Consider the following 6,293-nt stretch of genomic DNA (forward strand, 5'->3'; position numbering starts at 1 on the left):
GTTCATGTTCCTTATGTTAATGTAAAAGTTATAGTGAGTGTTCGCAATGTTAACCGATTTGGCCTAATTGCACCTATTGCTTACATATTGTGTGATCATATGCTTTATCTTGGTATCAAAAAATTCTTTCATGGGAAGAATCCCTTCCTTTCTTGCAAAGTGCTTTTCTCTTGAAGTATTGAATTTGGGTGACAATGGGCTAATAACATGAAACTTTTCTAAAGCTATTGTAAGTCAATTTCCGACTCTCCGAGTTAAGCCCCATTATTGTAGTTGTAGGTTGGCCATTGAGATCATCTTGTTTTTCCTTGTTTCCATGAAGCTAATCATACAAGCTACCATTTCCCATGTACTCATAGATGAGCGACCTCTCATTGTCTGTCTAAGAATAGCCTCACAAAGAGACAAGGTTAGGGTGCTTGATTTTCCCTATTGTTTTTATCTTTGTCTAGAAATCCCTTGGCTTACCCTTCTCATCATTCTTATGGATAAGCCTCTTAACTGCTACTACTATTTGACAATCCAAGGTGGCCTTGTGGACTATGCCAAAGCCTTTACTACTTATTGTGGCCTCTTCATAGAAGCCCTTGGTGGTCTCCTCGAGCTCTCTATAGAATATCTTGCAGAGCCGTGTACCTTCACATAAGGTGAAAATGATGTTGAGTGACTTTTCTTCTTGCTATATAGTATCTGTGGGATATGCTTCTTGGGGATGTATTAGTGATCGTTATCTTGTCCATAGAATTAATGTGCATTATCCTTCATGTGCCTCTCTGTTTCAATAATACAAAATGAACACTTAAAACTTGCAATGAGGGGTAACGTTGCAACCACAAGAATAAAAACTATTATAATCTCAAATCTTAATTTACAATAGTGACTTAAGGAAGTGACATGGTAGGAAGGGTGTGCTACACAAATAGGGGTTGTTGGCAAAGCTGGAAGGTGGAAAAGTAGGGTGCTTTCCAAAGTTGGGAATGTAGCCAGATGGGTTGTTTTTTGAATCAAGATGATTTATGATCCCTAGCTTTGATAGCCCAGAAGGGATATGACATTAAAGGAGGTTATGGCTAGGTGGAGAATGGAGCATTGACTAGGTTGCCTAGGCTGAAAGAGAGGTTGCATGCAGGCTTGTTTTGGGCATTGGAGGAGAGGTCAAGGGTAGAGAGCGGGGTGCTACAGGCAAAAGCAATGACCTTTAGATAATTAATAGTACTAAAGAATGAATTGCCAGCAAGGTGTGACTTGTGCAACTAGTCCAAAGCAGTGAGCTTTGCAAGGGGGAAGAAACACTACCCAATCGAGATGGAACGGAGAGTTACTCTCAAAGATGTAGTGGAAAGTCCTAGGTTTAAGTTAGCAACCAAATAAAAATAGTGTTTAAGCAGTTATTTATCGTCTTTATCGACAATTATTTATGCCTATTTGCTGATTCCATTTGTGAAAGAGTCAATAAAATGTAATGACATACTGCTCTTATTCTTCACCGATTTCAAAACCGTAGTTAGCGCACAAGACCATGATTGAAAAAAAACAACCGATAGGACTATGATACAAACCAAGCTAAGTGACAAGCAAGCGATCCTCCAACAAATGATCTACCCTTACTAAAAAATATGGGTTTTTGAAGCCAAATCTTAAGTAAAAATAGATGAGTAGACAATTTGTCGATACCAAGGTTACAATTCATGCCTCTAGGTCCACTATATACAAGGCGTTAAAATGCAGGCGCTTTGCTATTGAAGTTTGTTAGCTATGCAAAAACCTTAGAAAATATGCCCATACATCTGGGTTGTATTTATGGCAGCAAATGGTGCAATTGCCGAAGCATTTAGAGAGGAACCCATGGTTCATGTCTTTGATTTCCAAATTGACCAAGGAATGCACTGGTTCTCTCTTATACAGGCTTTGGCAAGTAGGCCTAGAGGTCCCCTATGTATGCATATTAGTATTATTGATGATCCTACTACTCACTCTTATCCAAAGGGAGGCATGTATACGGGCTATTAAAATGAGATTGTCATGCAAACAGCCTTGGTGTTTTGAGTTTACTAGTTATTCAAAGCTCTCAAATTTGCACGCCTCCATGGTCAAGAGGAAGGCTGGAGATGCCTTGGCCATAAATTTTTCTCTACAACTACATCATCTGTCGGATGAAAGTGGTTTCCTAAATAACCCTAGGATCGCATAATAATGATGTGCAAGAGTTTGAATCCAAAGGTGCTTATTTTGGTGGAGCAAGATTCCAACACAAACATAGTGCCTTTTTTGGCCAGGTTTATGGGAATTTTGGATTAATTATGTTGTGTTCAAGTCTATTGATGTGGCGCTCTCGTAAGAGAGAAAACATAGAGTGAATGTCAAGGAGCATTGCTTGGCTCGTGATGTGGTCAATGTTATAGAAAACTTGTGAAGGCATAGAACAAGTCGAGTCCCATGAGCTTGCTGGTAAATGGAGAGCACACATGCTAACAGATGGATTCAAGCTACACTTGCTAAGCTTGTAGGAAAATGCTGCAATGAAATCCCTGCTTGAGTCCTGCAATGAGAAGTACAAATTGAAAGAATATGGAAAAGTTAAAAAAGCAGACTAAAGCTAGCACCTTCTACATGGCATTAAGGTGTTAATAAATGCTAGCACCCTTTGTATGGCATCAATTGTGAATTAAAGCATGGAGGTAGATATTTTTGTGCATTCTTGCATGCACGTGTTTTGACAGTTTCTATTTCAGCTTGCTTAAGAGGCATGAACAAGGTAGGAGATTGTGGTTATGAAAGTATATAGCCAATAAAGAGGTCCAAGTAAAGTCATTTGTCCGAGAGTTTTGCTTGTATCACCTTTTGGGGTCATAATGATTAACTTATCTAGTCTTTTATTTTTCCAAATCTAATGGTAGAGCTAATTCCAGAGAGTGTGAACCCAAGTGGTACAACAACAAGTGCGATGATATCAAATTCAATTGAGATTGGTAACCTAAAAATATGACCTCGTAAGCAACCATGCCTATTTTATGTTCCGTGACTTATAGTCAAACAACGTGTTTTAGCAACACCCCTAGTAGCCTTTTGGTGTCATTGTGGTGTATAGCCAATTGATTAAAATGAGATACAAATACTTTTTGATAGAGACGTTCTTTGATAGTATCGTCATGACTCTCAAAGTCATGCACAATGGCTATATCGAACCAGATATGACGAGTAGTCAAGTCTTGGGAGAGACCCCGAGCGACCGAATGCAATCTTGATGCCATAATGTTTATCAAATCCTTCTAGCCATTATCCCACTGCAATGATTCTCTCCCACAAGAGATTCCATCTAGAAGGTAATGAGTTACTCCCACGACGCTTCCCCATATAATACTAAGGCCCCTAGGTTGGGAAAATGTATATATATATATATATAAAGCTTTAATCAATGTTTGAGAGAGAGAGAGAGAGAGAGAGAGAGTTTTTTGCATAGAAGGTACAAAGAACAATCTTGAAAGGCCAAAAAGGAACCCTAATATCAGAATTTGAGAGAGCAGTACAAGAAAGTTGTGTGTAGTAGCTGTTTACAAATTGGGAAGGGCCTTCTTAACAATTCGCAGCACCAAAGACTCATGGTAGGAATTTTGAAATGGAACCGATTAGACTCCTAGATGACACAAATGCTATCATGTATCTCTTGTCCCTTCGCCATTCTATTCTAAGTTTAGATTTAGTTGGGGCCCATTGCAACATTAACTTGTGCATTTGTGACCATGTTCATTGTTTTGAAATTCAAGCATGGTCTTTGCACCAAGCATGGTAGGAAGGATGTTGGATTATTGTGCAATGAAGAACTACATTATGGTTGTAGTACCAAGCATCCCAGGATGGTTAGAGGGCCAAGAGCACTCTTTGCAATTAAGCACAAGCTTGGATGTTTTCTTGACACCTAACATACTTGCATGGTCTATGTATGCTACTGATTTCTTGAAACCCAATATGCTAGCATACATGTATGGCCATGTCGACTTTGTGATCTCTAAAAGGTACCATGGCCAATCTTTGAACACAATCAATCTCTTAGCTACAAGCATTGTTGAAAGGGCTTACGAGTTAGGACTACCTAACTTAAGTAGCCCAATAAATATTTATGGACGGTTTCTACTCCATAAATTCAAGTACAATCGGAGAACAAAGAATTTTTGGTAGACACTTTGAAGATTCAAGCATGGTCCTGTGACCAAACATCATGGAATTATTTTGCAACCAATTACCCTTGCACATTGTAGAGATCATGCTTTATATCTTGGTTTCAAGTCTCTAAATAGTTTATGCATTGAAGCATTCTCTTGGAGAGAGTTATTGTGTTATAATACCATGCTCACTTCCATGTATTTAGATATGGCACATGAACACTCAACACTTAAGTATTTATGCATGATATTGCAACCATGATATGTAGTTGGAAACCAAAGAGTGGTCTTGGGATGAGGATTTGGGCCAAAGAAGCAATCTTGATATTGATTATTTTGATGGTAGCATGGTCTTATGACCAAGCATCATGGCATTGTTTTGCAACCAACTACCCTTGTAAAGTCTATTGATCAAGCTGCATGTCTTGGTTTCAATCCTTAAATAGTTTATGCATTGAAATATGCTCTTGGGGAGATTTATTGTGTTGTAATACCATAATCACTTCCATGTATGGTTTGATGACCCAAATACCCATGCTCATACTCACTTTGTGGATTCAAGCATGATCACGTGACCAAGCATTATTGCATTGTTTTGGTCCCAATTACTCTTGCATGGGCTTGAGATGAAGCATGCTAACATACTCCCATGATCAAGCATACTTTTGAAAAATTTGGGCATGGTCATGTGACCAAACATGTTAACATAGTTCCATGACCAAACATGTTTTTAAACAATTACTACTATAAGGATGGTCTTGGGACCATGCTCACTCTGTGAATTTGGGCATGGTCATGTGACTAAGCATGTTTTTGCACAACAACTGCTACAAGGATGGTTCTAGGACCATGCTCACATTGTGAATTGGGTATGGTCAAGCGATGGACCATGCTAACGTAGGCCCATGACCAAGCATGCTTTTAAACAACTACAACTACAAGGAGTGGTCTTGAGACCATGCTCACTATGTGAATTTGGGCATGAACATGTGACCAAGCTTTCTTTTGAACAACTAGCACTACAAGGATGGTCTTGGGACCATGCTCACTATGTGAATTTGGGCATGCCCATGTGAGCAAGCATCCTAACATAAGCTCATGGCCAAGCATGCTTTTAAAAAACTACAACTACAAGGGTGGTTTTGCTTTTTGAAGTTGGGCATGGCCATATGGCCAAGCTTGCTAGCATAGCCCATGACCAAGCATGCTTGTAAAAAAATACAAATACACGGATGGTCTTGGGACCATTCTCACTTTGTGAATTTGGGCATGTTCATGTGACCAAGCATGCTAACATAGTCCCATTACCTAGATTTTGGGCACTTAGCACTTAAGCAGTTAGGCATGCTATTGCAGTCATGATCTCTTCTTGGAAACCATAGAGTGGTCTTGGGATGAGGATTTCAAACCAAGAATCCATCTTGATATTGATTCCTTAATGGTTGCATGGTCTTGCAACCATGCTCAAGTTTATGTAATTCAAATAAGATCTTGAGAGCACTATCTAAACATTTTGGTCCATATCAAAACTCAAGCATCATCTTCCTTGAAAGGAGATTAACAATTCATACATTGGATTTTCTGTGTGATCAATTTAATTAGTATTCATTATTTTCTTAGTTTGAAGGGTTTCAATATTGCTAGTAAAAAGTTTTCAAAACTTTTCTCTTAATTGCTTGACCTTTTGTAAAAAACTATCTAATGAACATATTATAGACTGGTATTGCATCTACTTTCTATCTTAGAGATTAAGGATAAGACAAAAAAGAAAATCTTAAGATTCCAAACATTATTGATCTGGTTAGTGATGTCCCTAAACACTGGTACATAGATAGATATCTATGATGTGGAAAGGAAAAAATTACCACGATTGCATCTTTTTGTAAAAAACATAGAGGGTGACAAAGAATTTGAAGACTTTGGGCAATGTAAGAGTGTGTGCATTTCATAGCTAGAATCACATCTAGAATTTTAATATCTTGATATCACAGTGGGTGGAGGGAGTCCTTTCATCTTGGAAACTCTTGTGCAATGGATCATATGGTAGCAGACAAGAATGATATATTTTTCACTAGAGGATGGAATCTTGAAGTGGATAGCAACTTTGAAATTTGTTGTGAGTCTCTTCAAATA

The 6,293-nt window shown here is 38.4% G+C and overlaps 1 pseudogene; it reads left to right on the forward strand.

Moving 5' to 3' along the window:
- The first annotated feature begins 2,086 nt into the window (after window positions 1-2,086).
- On the forward strand, window positions 2,087-2,594 carry LOC147424641 (scarecrow-like transcription factor PAT1 pseudogene; annotated as a pseudogene).
- Window positions 2,595-6,293: the final 3,699 nt, after the last annotated feature.

Source organism: Adiantum capillus-veneris, chromosome 25 (assembly GCF_014529385.1).
Source record: "Adiantum capillus-veneris isolate H3 chromosome 25, ASM1452938v2, whole genome shotgun sequence".
Lineage (NCBI taxonomy): Eukaryota > Viridiplantae > Streptophyta > Polypodiopsida > Polypodiales > Pteridaceae > Adiantum > Adiantum capillus-veneris.